The sequence below is a fragment of the Haliotis rufescens genome, unplaced genomic scaffold, assembly GCF_023055435.1.
Source record: "Haliotis rufescens isolate VD_foot unplaced genomic scaffold, xgHalRufe1.0.p SCAF_12, whole genome shotgun sequence".
NCBI classification, from domain to species: Eukaryota; Metazoa; Mollusca; class Gastropoda; order Lepetellida; family Haliotidae; genus Haliotis; species Haliotis rufescens.
Window position 1 is genome coordinate 6,025,927 of NW_025963802.1, and position 14,883 is coordinate 6,040,809.

A 14,883-nucleotide genomic window follows, 5' to 3' on the forward strand; every position below is an offset into this window, starting at 1 on the left:
TGAAAAAACTTCCTGGTCTGGCGGGGCTTTGACGGGCAAGGATTTCCATTGTCAAGCTACAATTATTAACCTATATGAAGGCGACGGGACATATACTTCCTTGTTTAACACAGCCAACTATGCGGCTCAGACATGGATCGGTTGAAATAGCAAATCACGGACAATAATCCTGTTGATGGAGAAACTTGAGAACATCACATTGTGTGGTGATGGTTATACCCTACCGACAGACTGTCTATCTCTATGGATGGTGGTGTCGAGTGAAGCACATACCGTACGTACCAATACATTGAGACAGGTGTGCCAATATAACTTACAATATAACGATTTACCAGCTCTGACTGTTAAGTGTTGGTGTGTCAGCATACACCTTGTGGTATCCAGTGCTCCAACCAAAGGCAACAGCTAGGCCTTCTTTGCCTGTGTTGGTGTGTCAGCATACACCTTGTGGCATCCAGTGCCCCAACCAAAGGCAACAGCTTGACCTTCTCTGTCTGTGTTGGTGTGTCAGCATACACCTTGTGGCATCCAGTGCCCCAACCAAAGGCAACAGCTAGGCCTTCTCTGTCTGTGTTGGTGTGTCAGCATACACCTTGTGGCATCCAGTGCCCCAACCAAAGGCAACAGCTTGACCTTTTCTGTCTGTGTTGGTGTGTCAGCATACACCTTGTGGCATCCAGTGCTCCAACCAAAGGCAACAGCTAGGCCTTCTTTGCCTGTGTTGGTGTGTCAGCATACACCTTGTGGCATCCAGTGCCCCAACCAAAGGCAACAGCTTGACCTTCTCTGTCTGTGTTGGTGTGTCAGCATACACCTTGTGGCATCCAGTGCCCCAACCAAAGGCAACAGCTAGGCCTTCTCTGTCTGTGTTGGTGTGTCAGCATACACCTTGTGGCATCCAGTGCCCCAACCAAAGGCAACAGCTTGACCTTTTCTGTCTGTGTTGGTGTGTCAGCATACACCTTGTGGCATCCAGTGCTCCAACCAAAGGCAACAGCTTGACCTTCTCTGTCTGTGTTGGTGTGTCAGCATACACCTTGTGGTATCCAGTGCTCCAACCAAAGGCAACAGCTAGGCCTTCTCTGCCTGTGTTGGTGTGTCAGCATACACCTTGTGGTATCCGGTGCTCCAACCAAAGGCAACAACTTGGCCTTCTCTGCTGTCTGTATTGGTGTGTCAACTCAGCCCTTGTGTCATTCAGCGCACTTACCAACAGCAAGGGAGCGGCCTTCTCTGTCTGTGTTGGTGTGTCAGCATACACCTTGTGGTATCCGGTGCTCCAACCAAAGGCAACAGCTAGGCCTTCTCTGTCTGTGTTGGTGTGTCAGCATACACCTTGTGGTATCCAGTGCTCCAACCAAAGGCAACAGCTAGGCCTTCTCTGCCTGTGTTGGTGTGTCAGCATACACCTTGTGGTATCCGGTGCTCCAACCAAAGGCAACAGCTTGGCCTTCTCTGTCTGTGTTGGTGTGTCAGCATACACCTTGTGGTATCCAGTGCTCCAACCAAAGGCAACAGCTAGGCCTTCTCTGCCTGTGTTGGTGTGTCAGCATACACCTTGTGGTATCCGGTGCTCCAACCAAAGGCAACAGCTTGGCCTTCTCTGTCTGTGTTGGTGTGTCAGCATACACCTTGTGGCATCCAGTGCCCCAACCAAAGGCAACAGCTTGGCCTTCTCTGTCTGTGTTGGTGTGTCAGCATACACCTTGTGGTATCCAGTGCTCCAACCAAAGGCAACAGCTAGGCCTTCTCTGCCTGTGTTGGTGTGTCAGCATACACCTTGTGGTATCCGGTGCTCCAACCAAAGGCAACAGCTTGGCCTTCTCTGCCTGTGTTGGTGTGTCAGCATACACCCTGTGGCATCCAGTGCGCCAACCAAAGACAGCAGCTTGGCCTTCTCTGCCTGTGTTGGTGTGTCAGCATACACCTTGTGGCATCCAGTGCTCCAACCAAAGGCAACAACTTGGCCTTCTCTGCTGTCTGTATTGGTGTGTCAACTCAGCCCTTGTGTCATTCAGCGCACTTACCAACAGCAAGGGAGCGGCCTTCTCTGTCTGTGTTGGTGTGTCAGTATACACCTTGTGGTATCCGGTGCTCCAACCAAAGGCAACAGCTTGGCCTTCTCTGCCTGTGTTGGTGTGTCAGCATACGACTTGTGGCATCCAATGCTCCAACCAAAGGCAACAGCTTAGCCTTCTCTGTCTGTGTTGGTGTGTCAGCATGCACCTTGTGGCATCCAGTGCTCCAACAAAAGGCAGCAGCTTGGCCTTCTCTGTCTGTGTTGATGTGTCAGGGTACACCTTTTGGCATCCAGTGCCCCAACCAAAGGCAGCAGCTTGGCCTTCTCTGTCTGTGTTGGTGTGTCAGGGTACACCTTTTGGCATCCAGTGCCCCAACCAAAGGCAACAGCTTGACCTTCTCTGTCTGTGTTGATGTGTCAGGGTACACCTTTTGGCATCCAGTGCTCCAACCAAAAGCCACAGCTAGGCCTTCTCTGTCTGTGTTGATGTGTCAGGGTACACCTTTTGGCATCCAGTGCTCCAACCAAAGGCAGCAGCTTGGCCTTCTCTGTCTGTGTTGATGTGTCAGGGTACACCTTGTGGCATCCAGTGCGCCAACCAAATGCAAGAGCTTGGCCTTCGCTGTATGTGTTGGTGTGTCAGCATACACCTTGTGGTATCCAGTGCTCCAACCAAAGGCAACAGCTAGGCCTTCTCTGTCTGTGTTGATGTGTCAGGGTACACCTTTTGGCATCCAGTGCTCCAACCAAAGGCAGCAGCTTGGCCTTCTCTGTCTGTGTTGGTGTGTCAGCATGCACCTTGTGGCATCCAGTGCTCCAACCAAAGGCAACAGCTTGGCCTTCGCTGTATGTGTTGGTGTGTCAGCTTAGCCTTTGTGGCATCCAGTGCACTTATCAAGCAGGGTAGCGGCCTTCTGTCTGTGTTGGTGTGTCAGCATACACCTTGTCGATTCCAATTCCCCACAAACAACGGCAGCTTAGCCTTATCTAGCTGTGTAAGTGTGACAGCTCACACCTTGTGACAATGTAGTCGATGGTTCTCTAGCAACGATCCAGTAGTTGGAATACGACAACGTCCCTCGCAATCGGTGTACGATGACACGTAATCAAATAAAGTCAATACGTTTGACCTGCCGATCAATTCACCACCCCAAACGACAGGCATAGGAAGATAGGGATTTCCTATTGTTATCTGTGTATAGAGTGGGTGTGACGTCGTACTGTCGGTCATGGCGACAGGCCGTGGTAGTGCTGATAACTTGACATTCAACAAAACATTCTAGATCTAACTTTAGGATCTGATGTCCCATCAGACTACTGAGTTTAAGGATGTGTTGCAGCTAGGATATCATATCACGTAAACATAGATGTTTTGACAGTATCTGAAGGTCCTTCCAAGGGCTGTTGTGTGTGTGTGTGTGTGTGTGTGAGAGAGAGAGAGAGAGAGAGAGAGAGAGAGAGAGAGAGAGAGAGAGAGAGAGAGAGAGAGAGAGAGAGAGAGAGAGAGAGTGAGTGAGTGGGTGAGTGAGTGTGTGTGAGTGTGGTGTGTGTGTGTGTGTATGTGTTTGTGGTGGTGTGTGTGGTGGTGGTGGTGGTGGTGTGTGTGCTGTTTGTGTGTGTATGGTGTATGTGGTCAAAGGTATGTGTTTGGTGTGTGGTATGTGGTATGTGAGTGTGGTGGTGGTGTGTGTGCTTTTTGTGTGTGTGGTGTATGTGGTGGTGTGTGTGGTCAGAGGTATGTGTGTGGTTTGTGGTATGTGGTGTGTGTGTGTGTGGTGATGGTGGTGGTGTCTGTGTGTGGTGGTGGTAGTGTGTGTGCTATTTGTGTGTGTGGTGTATGTGGTTTGGTTATTATCTATAATTGCTTATCCTTAAGCTATTGTGCTGTCACCATTAAAATCTCGTTTTAAGACGATGTGCCATATTCCCGGCAATTTAGATCTCCGTGTGTCACGAACTACAGACAACGCGACATATATTTTCTCGATCTCGAGTTTACAATTATATTTGCACTTTCAAACAGGCGACATGGGGTTTTCGACTTCACACGACGTGATCTAATTGAAACACTTTACTTTTTAAGATCAGGTCAATATTCGAAATAACGATTACGGGATAAAGACGTTTCCTGAGTCAATAATGTATTTATTGTTGTTAGTGAATGGGCGAATTTTATCGCCGCAACCAGCAACATGTCTACTACTTCCCGTCGGTCTTGAAATGATCGAGTCCGTACCAGGCAAACCAGTGACTGAAAACATGAGCAACGACCCATGACGATGACGTATGCGATGGCGCACCATCGGCTTAGTTACAGAGCCGTGTATTCCAAGCCTCACATTAGTCGGCCTTACGACCTGGGACCTATATATATTCTGATTCCCACAGAGTTGACCGTCATAAGCTCGCAACCCTCTTCCATCTCAACCAGACAATTGTGCATGTTCCTGATGAAAAAGGATAAAAGACATTACAGGATCTTCAGGCATTAATAGAAAAAAACATTATTTAGTACATACACAAACCGGATTATTTCCTTTTGACACATATTGTGTAACCTAAAATAACCACACCTTCAGTGGACTTCAGTCCTTAAGAAACTTTTATCACTTAAATGTCTGTAAAAACATGTGTGTTCATTAAGAGTGAATCTTAAGCTTATCTTTCGTTAAGACCGCACGTCATGTTCGTGAAGTCCGCAACCGCAGACTAATCCAGTTTGACATTCATAAAAGTAACGAAGCACTTTTATATTTCTGATATCTTTCGAGCTTTTTCTTTAATCGGAGAAAAGTATATATTTCGGACACCATTAGTGCATGTTTTGTAACTAATTTCTTTAGATTTCTTCTAAAAGTACAGAAGTAAATAGATTATTTTTTTAAAATGATGTTTAAATTTATGGAAATAGGTATTAAAATTTGCTCCGACCCATCTTTCAAGAGTGAGTGAGTGAGTGAGTTGGGTTTAACGTCGCTTTTAACAGTATTCCAGTTATATCACGGCGTGTCAGCTTAATGTGGGAGGAAAGCCCGAAGTGATGCAGGTCTTAGACGTTTACCACTTCAGTGAAACCCACGAGCACGGGTATGGTGCAGACAAATCTAGAAACATAATCGTGGCGAAACGGGATTGGAACCACAATCATAGGTTTCTGGCATGCCCAAGGGACGCAACTCTGCACAGCGAATCGCGGCGCCTTAGACGACTGGGCCACCCGTGCCCCAACTTTCAAGAGAAAACCCTCCTGTTGATTCAGGGGAAATAACCTTCCGGGCAAAAGAAAATATATACACTTTAAAATTGGAATTGACCAAAACATTACAAAACATTACAAATAAAATCGTTTCTAGGTCGAAAACATATGCAAACATAAGGTTCAAAACACAGCTGTGATGCGAGTTTCAGTCACATCGCCATCAAATAACCATTTCTTGTTTGCTTCATTTATAGCTACCATCAAACATGGCTGTATACTTGTTATTGACGTCAGTTTTTTCTGTCCCAGTAACCCATGTACCGCATTAGCCGACTAATGAGGATTGGTTGGTTACAATTTGTGACCTGGCTGATTGTGTGTCATCGTACCCCGACGGCTTGGCTCGATGCTCATGCTATCAACCACTGGCGAACCAAGCCCGGGTACTATTAATTACAGGTAGCCGTGGTATAGCTGGTGCAGGATTGCTTGGCGTAAAAAGCATCCACTCACCCACGAGAGAAAATTCTTAAACAATGAGACTATTATTGTTTTGTCAAAACTCCGTCCTTTCTAACAGCCAGTCAGTCAACCCTGTAAGGTGCACGTTGGTTAACATTCAAAAAGGTAAAATTCACGTTCATGTAATGTGATATTATGGCTGGTTCACAACGTGTATTCCACAACGTGGGAACGGTTCAGAATAAACCGCGGCTGCGGGAACGGGTCGTCACACCACGACTCAAGTCCGCGTATACGACGTGACAACGACTCCAGCGAGGCACATATTTGGATGAAATAAGGTAAATAAAAATAGTTTCTCCACGTCACGTTTTCACAACAATTTAGCGAAGAGGTCGACAAACAACGCCGTTTTTGTCACTCAACACACTTAACCATCCAGCCCCCCGTTAATGTTAACATTGAGAAAAATATTACGCTGTTAAGGCTTCTTAACCTGTGGAATTTGCAACCCAAGCCCTAAGACGATTTAATAAAGAGGATGAATATGTTAAAAAACTCCAGCCGAACATAAATAGCTGCCTTTTTCAAGTTTAAACAATTTAGGACACTTAAAATAAATCAATTCACAAATAATGTTAAAAGATGTAAGTTCTCCATTCAAATTTCGTTAAAACAATTACAGTGATATTTCAATATATGATTTTCATACCGTTATGATATCGGATGCATATGGATACATGTAAATTGTACACATGAATTTACAATTAAATATGTGTAAGGTGCCCGGTGTATTTGCAAGGGGGCGGGGGAGTTTGTGTGAAGGGGGAGGGATTGGGATGCCTCTATCCTACCATAACGAGTCTGTGGACCGGGGCATGACGGCCGCGTTGTCTTCTGACGACAGTAGCCGAGCGAGGATCAATGTACGCGAACGAAGCTTGGGTTTTAGTTCAACGTGAAAGAAGTCTGATGCAACTTGCTAAACCAGTTTTATGCCATTTTGTGTCAAAATCCTTTTGCAAGCGGAATGAATGTAAACCTACATGGCGCCAACCACGTGACGTGTCTCAGCTGAAGCCGAAATACCAACCCGGAAGAGAAATGTACGGGTATGTGCTATCGACAACCGCTGTCGGATACTTCAAAATAGCAGCTGACAGAAAACCCGATCACGTCACATTTCATATTCTACTGTAAAAGTGGACACTTCTATCGTTTACTAAAGGTAAGACGTTTATTCATTGTAGTTTTTATAGGTCACCGTGTTACCTTGTCTTCAGGTGGGTGATTGGGTTTGGGGCATAGTCGTACCTGAATATGTAGCACGCATTTTATCACTGTTGAAGTGAACGCACTTCGATTAGGCGTATCGATCATATCATGTGTGTATCACAGCACAAGCTGTTTCAGGTATATGACGAACAGGTGTGCTTCGCGAAGCATAAACCTACTGACGATATACATAGGTAGTTATTTAATATTCCCTGCTATTGTGTGTATAGGACGACCTAGTAGGTTGAGCTCTCAAGCTGACGGTGTACATTCACCCTGCTGTATTTAAGACGACCAGCTAGGGTTAGTTCCCAAAGCTCGATAACATTAACAGGCTGTCTTAAATATTGACGACGTTCACGCGTTGGGAGTAGGGGCCGCTACTTGCCAAGATCCCACCAACCTGCCACAATGCCACAATCACCACACACCGATGTCAGTCTGTGTCGATCGATATGGAAACTCGCTTTTGTTTACCCATATATAAATATGTGATAAGCAGCAGAACTGGTCCGCTTTGAACAAACCACAGCAATAGGTATACAATAGAAGAGATAGGGACACAACAATTTTGGGTCACCGTCTTCACTCGCTGTCATATACATGCGTCGCTATACACAGTGTGTATATTCACGTTCAGTATAGCTGAATATAGTACGATAGGCTGATGGAGTCAGTTAAACTTCCTAACGCTGACGCACATATGGGCAGCCTCGTGTGAGTACGAGTTAGGGTCCGTGTCAGACACGAAAGTTATAGTCTATAGTAAAGTGGGGCTGTAGAGCGTAACGTCAGTATACTCATGGGCTGAAACAACGGAACATGCAAAAGAGGAAGCATTCGTTGGACAGTCACGAGAATTGTATGTGCGGTGCCACATCGGGCTAATATCATACACCATGTTTATTACATGTACATTCAAAAATATTCTACAAGTAGGATGGCAGGACTAGAGTGAGTGAGTGAGTGAGTATGGTTTAACGCCGCCTTTAGCAATATTCCAGCAATATCACGGCGGGGGACACCAGAAATGGGCTCCACACATTGTACTTATGTCGGGAATTGAACCCGGGTCTTCTGTGTGACGAGCGAACGCATTAACCGCTAGGCTACCCGATCGTTCCGACTGACAGTTATGTTTCTGTGGCAATAAACAGCCAATCCAGCCCAGAATTTCTTGCTGTTTCTTTCATTATTCCCCCCTCCCGCCCCCATTTTTTCCCGTACCTAGTTTTTGAGGAAATAAGAAAACAATATTTGAAATATATTTGACCTATCGACCTGGATTTGGGGACCGAAGTCCGGAAGTAAACAAACCCCAAACAACATGTCTGGCCTTGTTTACAGAATTGTGTTGCTTACACTCTGATTGCATCAGTTGCAGTCTACATACAGCGAAACCCCTTAAGTCGAACTTCGTTAACTCAGTATATAGTAAAACAATGTTACTTTATGGTACCTGCGTAATCCTTATTGCCACAACGGTCCGTTATAGACACACAGCTTGCATCGAACTATAGATAACTCGAAATATCGGTTAAGTCGAAGTGACTTTATTGTAACGCCAGTATGTGCCCATGTAGACACAGCGCTTGTATCGAACTGCGGGTGACTCGGCAAATGTGGATTGTCCCCCGAGTTCGAATTAACGAGGTTTTATTGTTGTTTTACCAGTGAAGACATGTTCGATTACAATGATTACGCATCCCCATGTCTCCATGCCTCCACAAGCAGGATGATGAAAAGGTACTGGCGGCGTGAGTGAGTGAGTGACTAGTAGTGAGTGAGTGAGTGAGTGTCAGAGCCAACGCCTTAACCACTAGGCTACTCCATCACCATGATAATAATGATGACGACGATCACGATCACGACGACGACGACGACGATTACGATTGCAGTGGGAAGACTGAAAATGAAATTGACATTTAGTTACATAATTTGTTTTCAGTCAGGTGTGTGTGGAGTCATACATTAGCTCTTAACAATAATACGACCCGTGAAGATCCGGGGTAGAATAGGTCTTCAGCAACCCATGCTTGCAGTAAAAGGCGATTATGCTTGTCGTAAAAGGCGACAAACGGGATCAGGTGGTCAGGCTCGCTGACTTGGTTGATGCATGTCATCGATCCCAATTGCGTGGATCGATGCTCATGATGTCAATCACTGGATTGTCTGGTCCAGACTCGATTATTTACAGACCGCCGTCATATAGCTGGAATATTGCTGAGTGCGGCGTTAAACAACAAACCAACTAACAATAATATAGATTATGTTACACTCCGTAACATCATACACAGAAAATAATGTTGACCCGTACCCTTCGCCCCTCTCTAACAACCGTAGCTGTTAGCATACCTGGGTAGATTTCGACAACAGATACACGTGTACCCGTAGGCCTGTACTGGCCTTCCGACTCGCGTGTTACCTTGAAGCCCCCCGTTGTCCTTTACCTGATAAATACATGATAATTTAGATCTGAAAACCGCTGCAACCAGGAAGCTGTAATCGTATACTGTCACTTTGTGACTGTCTCGAATGTGTGAGTTTAACGTCTCTTTTAAAAAAAGTATTTAAGTTATATCACAGCATGTCAACTTGATGTGGGAACAAAGTACAAAGTTCTCACGAGAACAGGTATAGGGCTGACAACTGTAGAAATATAATCGGGGAGATCCCGGATTCGAACCCACGAACATCAGTTCCTGGCACTCCTAAGGGACGCAACTCTGCACAGCAAATAAATAACCAGGACGATCGCGAATCTAGGTTTCATAGTAGGCTGGATCACCCGTGAGCCCGTTTAACCATTCGTGACCAACTCGTGTTATTCCGGGACAAGCCGAATAGCGACTCGTGCCCCTCTCATAGCCATTTTTGCGACCGGGTTCCGTCTTAGCGCAAACGGGCATACCTAAAACAATTGTCAACTCGTTGCGGAATGGTTCACATATATTTCCCCATATATTATATATATTTCAGATGCAATTTAAAGCACATCTGGACATGCGGAATTATACAATATCATTGAACACATTTAACTGTGTCTTGGGTATATTTTTAGATGCAAGACATATGGAAAATCAAAAATTATTTCTGAGGGATTCTTTGATGAACAACTTGAAATCAAACGCGCATTCTGAATGGTTTGTCGTATTTTCGCACATAACCTTCATCGATAAGGGGACGAGTCTTCTTGCAGGTTACGGAAAGGGGCGAATGGCTCATTGTACAGTGGAGTGATGGGGCCTTATATAACTGCACCTGTGAACCAATTAGCCGACTCGGTCGTTGGTAGTCCAGAATACTGGTGATCGTAGTTGCCAGAACGATTGCGCAATCCTGTTCGTGTCAAGACAACGCTTTTCTATAATCTATAGATTACCGTTAACGCCCTACCGACATACTCGTTGTGTTGGACGATGCTTATTGTGTGATGGCGGGTGCTACTGGTAGGCCAGTACATGCTTACCCTTTTCGCGAACACTTGGTGTGATCATTGATTTTCAATGATCGATTCATATAAATTTTCACCGCTGTTTTGGCCTTTACACCCAATGGAATCTGTTTCGTGGGATAATCGAGACTTGTTATTCTCTGGCGTTCACGTTTTATATTTAATATAAAGAGTTGACTTCCGGAGGGGAGAACATGTTGTTTGTTTGTTTGTTGTTTAACGCCGCACTCAGCAATATTCCAGCTATATGACGGCGGTCTGTAAATAATAGAGTCTGGACCAGACAATCCAGTGATTGACATCATGAGCATCGATCCACGCAATTGGGATCGATGACATGCATCAACCAAGTCAGGGAGAACATGTAATTTGAATGCGTTACGTTTCTATAGGTCGCCATGTCAAACTGGGGTAGGCGGTATTAATTCTTCTTATACTGACAGAGAAAACCTGGCCATATAGGTTTATGGTACGGCTGTCTTGCACTTATTCAGCAGAATATTCCATGAAGCGATCGTAGTGCTAAAGTGATAGTTACTTCCATATTTTGACATAGTCAGACTGTCCTAGTGCTACGATCGCTTATTGGAACGAGACCCTCGTCCATACGCATCGCTATATACTCACACATCAACTGATGCAGATCCGGGTTCGAATTTGTCATCAGCAACCCATGATTGACGTAAAAGGCGACTATGCTTGTCGTAATCAGGCTATCAGGTGGTCAGGCATATCACACAGCAATATTCCAGCTATATGACGGCGGTCTGTAAATAATCGAATCTAGACCAGACAATCCAGTGAATTGACATCATGAGCATCGATCCACGAAATTGGGATCGATGACATGCATCAAGCAAGTCAGCAAGCCTGACAACCCGATCCCGTTAGTCGCTTGTTACGACAAGCATAGTCGCAGGAATGGGTTGCTGAAGAGCTATTCTACCCCGGATCTTCACGGATGCCCCAGAAGTAACATGTAGATAAACTGATGACGGTGACAACGAAGAAAGGATCTGATTACGGCTACCGCTGACATAGCCTGTTATACAACCAGGAAGTTGGACTATACGACCTGAGACTGAGATGTGTAGAGTCGTGTGACGCATGATGCGTACATCACAGTCTATGTAGTAGTGACGATCACAGGAGCTGGACATGCCCCCGATCGGAGGCCCATATGAAACAGCAGCAGCAACCATGGGTGAGTTAATCAAGAGGACTTTTCACCCCGCTTGATGTTTGCTTCCTGTCTATTGGGTTAGCCATGTAAAAATATCACTTGTAATCGGTTAGTCTCTCTTACGGTCACAATAGCATATAATTTAATATGACAATCAACCGCCCCATGTCATTCTCATCTAATTTAACGCACCAGGACTGAAAAAAGATACTTAAGAGTATCTTAACACTCGAGCGTTCCTTTGTAGGGCCTCGCTCCACAGAGCGATTTTAACCCTACGAACCGTGAAGATTCGTGAAGAATTGGTCCTCAGCAAACCACTGTGTCGTAAGGGGGTCTAACGGGATCGGTTGGTCAGGCTCGCTTACTTGGTTGGTGCATGTCATCGTATCCCGATTGCGTAAGTCGTTGCTCATGATGTCAATCACTAGATGGTCGGGTCCAGATTGTTTACAGACCGCTGTCATATAGCTGGAGTATTGTCGGGTGCTGCGTTAAACAACCAACAAACAAATCTTGGCGCTACGACTGCCGGAAGTCTATGCCGATGTATCGGAGTAACGATCGCCTTAGTTTTGTCTCCAAGACCCTAGAGAATATATTACAAATGGAGTCCCACTCAAGTATAGAATGATTTCGTGAGTGTAGATTGCCTTAGCTGTTAAGGATTGTTCTGGGTTCCATTTGGATATTATTTTTTATTAATTTTATAGATATATATTTTTAAATAAGATAGAATATTTCTGGGACTTAATGTCAGTCTACGATAGCCTTAGCGCTGAGATTGCTTCGTGAAAGAGGCCCAGACTTTTTAATTTAGCATAACTTTAATTACTTCTCTAGACTGCTTGATTATGTGTCTAGATTTGTCAGCACCATACCCGTGCTCGTGGGTTTCACCGAAGTGGTAAACGTCTGAGAACTGCATCACTTCGGGCTTTCCTCCCACATTAAGCTGACACGCCGCGATATAACTGTAATACTGTTAAAAGCGGCGTTAAACCCAACTCATAATAAGAGTTACGTAAAAAGGAAAAGTAGTTATGCAAAAGTAAATGTGAAGATTGTATAACTAAACATTTAAATTCCAGATGGACTAGTGTAGATCTCCCTAGCCAACTATGACAAGAACAATCTACATTTAGTCCTGTCACGTGGGGATTCCGGGTTAACATTGGTCCCCAGCAACCTATGGTGGTCGTAAGAGGCGACTAATTGGTTCGGGGATTCAGGCTCGGTGACTTGGTTGATTGTGTGTTATCGTACCCCGATTGTATCAGGTGGTCAGGCTCGGTGACTTGGTTGATTGTATATGATAGTACCCCGATTGTATCAGGTGGTCAGGCTCGGTGACTTGGTTGATTGTGAATGATAGTACCCCGATTGTATCGCGTGGTCAGGCTCGGTGACTTGGTTGATTGTGTGACATTGTACCCCGATTGTATCGGGTGGTCAGGCTCGGTGACTTGGTTGATTGTGTGACATCGTAACCCGATTGTATCAGGTGGTCAGGCTCGGTGACTTGGTTGATTGTGTGTCATCGTACCCCGACTGTATCGGGTGGTCAGGCTCGGTGACTTGGTTGATTGTGTGACATCGTACCCCGATTGTATCGGGTGGTCAGGCTCGGTGACTTGGTTGATTGTGTGTTATCGTACCCCGATTGTATCGGGTTGTCAGGCTCGGTGACTTGGTTGATTGTGTGTTATCGTACCCCGATTGTATCGGGTTGTCAGGCTTGGTGACTTGGTTGATTGTGTGACAACGTACCCCGACTGTATCGGGTGTTCAGGCTCGGTATCTTTGTTGATTGTGTGACATTGTACCCCGATTGTATCAGGTGGTCAGGCTCGGTGACTTGGTTGATTGTGTGACATCGTACCCCGATTGTATCAGGTGGTCAGGCTCGGTGACTTGGTTGATTGTGTGTCATCGTACCCCGACTGTATCGGGTGGTCAGGCTCGGTGACTTGGTTGATTGTGTGACATCGTACCCCGATTGTATCGGGTGGTCAGGCTCGTAGACTTGGTTGATTGTGTATGATAGTACCCCGATTGTATCAGGTGGTCAGGCTCGGTGACTTGGTTGATTGTGTATGATAGTACCCTGATTGTATCAGGTGGTCAGGCTCGGTGACTTGGTTGATTGTGTGTTATCGTACCCCGATTGTATCAGGTGGTCAGGCTCGGTGACTTGGTTGATTGTGTATGATAGTACCCTGATTGTATCAAGTGGTCAGGCTCGGTGACTTGGTTGATTGTGTGTTATCGTACCCCGATTGTATCAGGTGGTCAGGCTCGGTGACTTGGTTGATTGTGTGTTATCGTACCCCGATTGTATCGGGTGGTCAGGCTCGGTGACTTGGTTGATTGTGTATGATAGTACCCTGATTGTATCAGGTGGTCAGGCTCGGTGACTTGGTTGATTGTGTGTTATCGTACCCCGATTGTATCAGGTGGTCAGGCTCGGTGACTTGGTTGATTGTGTGACATCGTACCCCGATTGTATCGGGTGGTCAGGCTCGGTGACTTGGTTGATTGTGTGACATCGTAACCCGATTGTATCAGGTTGTCAGGCTCGGTGACTTGGTTGATTGTGTGTCATCGTACCCCGACTGTATCGGGTGATCAGGCTCGGTGACTTGGTTGATTGTGTGACATCGTACCCCGATTGTATCGGGTGGTCAGGCTCGGTGACTTGGTTGATTGTGTGTTATCGTACCCCGATTGTATCGGGTTGTCAGGCTCGGTGACTTGGTTGATTGTGTATGATAGTACCCTGATTGTATCAGGTGGTCAGGCTCGGTGACTTGGTTGATTGTGTGTCATCGTACCCCGGTTGTATCAGGTGGTCAGACTCGGTGAAATGGTTGATTGTGTGACATCGTACCCCGATTGTATCAGGTGGTCAGACTCGGGGACTTGGTTGATTGTGTGACATCGTACCCCGATTGTAACAGGTGGTCAGACTCGGGGACTTGGTTGATTGTGTGACATCGTACCCCGATTGTATCGGGGATTCAGGCTCGGTGACTTGGTTGATTGTGTGACATTGTACCCCGATTGTATCGGGTGGTCAGGCTCGGTGACTTGGTTGATTGTGTGTCTTCGTACCCCGATTGTTGATCATAATATCAATAACTGGATTGTCTGTTCCAGATTGTTTACAGGCCGCGGCCATCTAGTTGGATTATTACTGTGAGTGGCGTAAAACAAAAACTAACAAAAGGTTCAAAGTAGGAGGTGAAAATAAATGTGGGAGGTATATTTTCTGACATGAATGGTCCGCA

The 14,883-nt window shown here is 45.7% G+C and overlaps 1 protein-coding gene across 2 annotated transcripts in view; it reads left to right on the forward strand.

Moving 5' to 3' along the window:
- Nucleotides 1-6,546: 6,546 nt before the first annotated feature.
- LOC124141250 overlaps nt 6,547-14,883 on the forward strand; it is a 76,521-nt gene continuing 68,184 nt past the window's right edge. The window contains exon 1 of one of the 2 annotated variants that reach the window (XM_046509211.2): nt 6,547-6,909. The gene's annotated coding sequence lies outside the window, so the exon portion shown is untranslated. Of the gene's footprint in view, nt 6,910-11,558; nt 11,615-14,883 lie in introns of those variants that run through there. The other variant, XM_048393297.1, reaches the window with a different exon arrangement.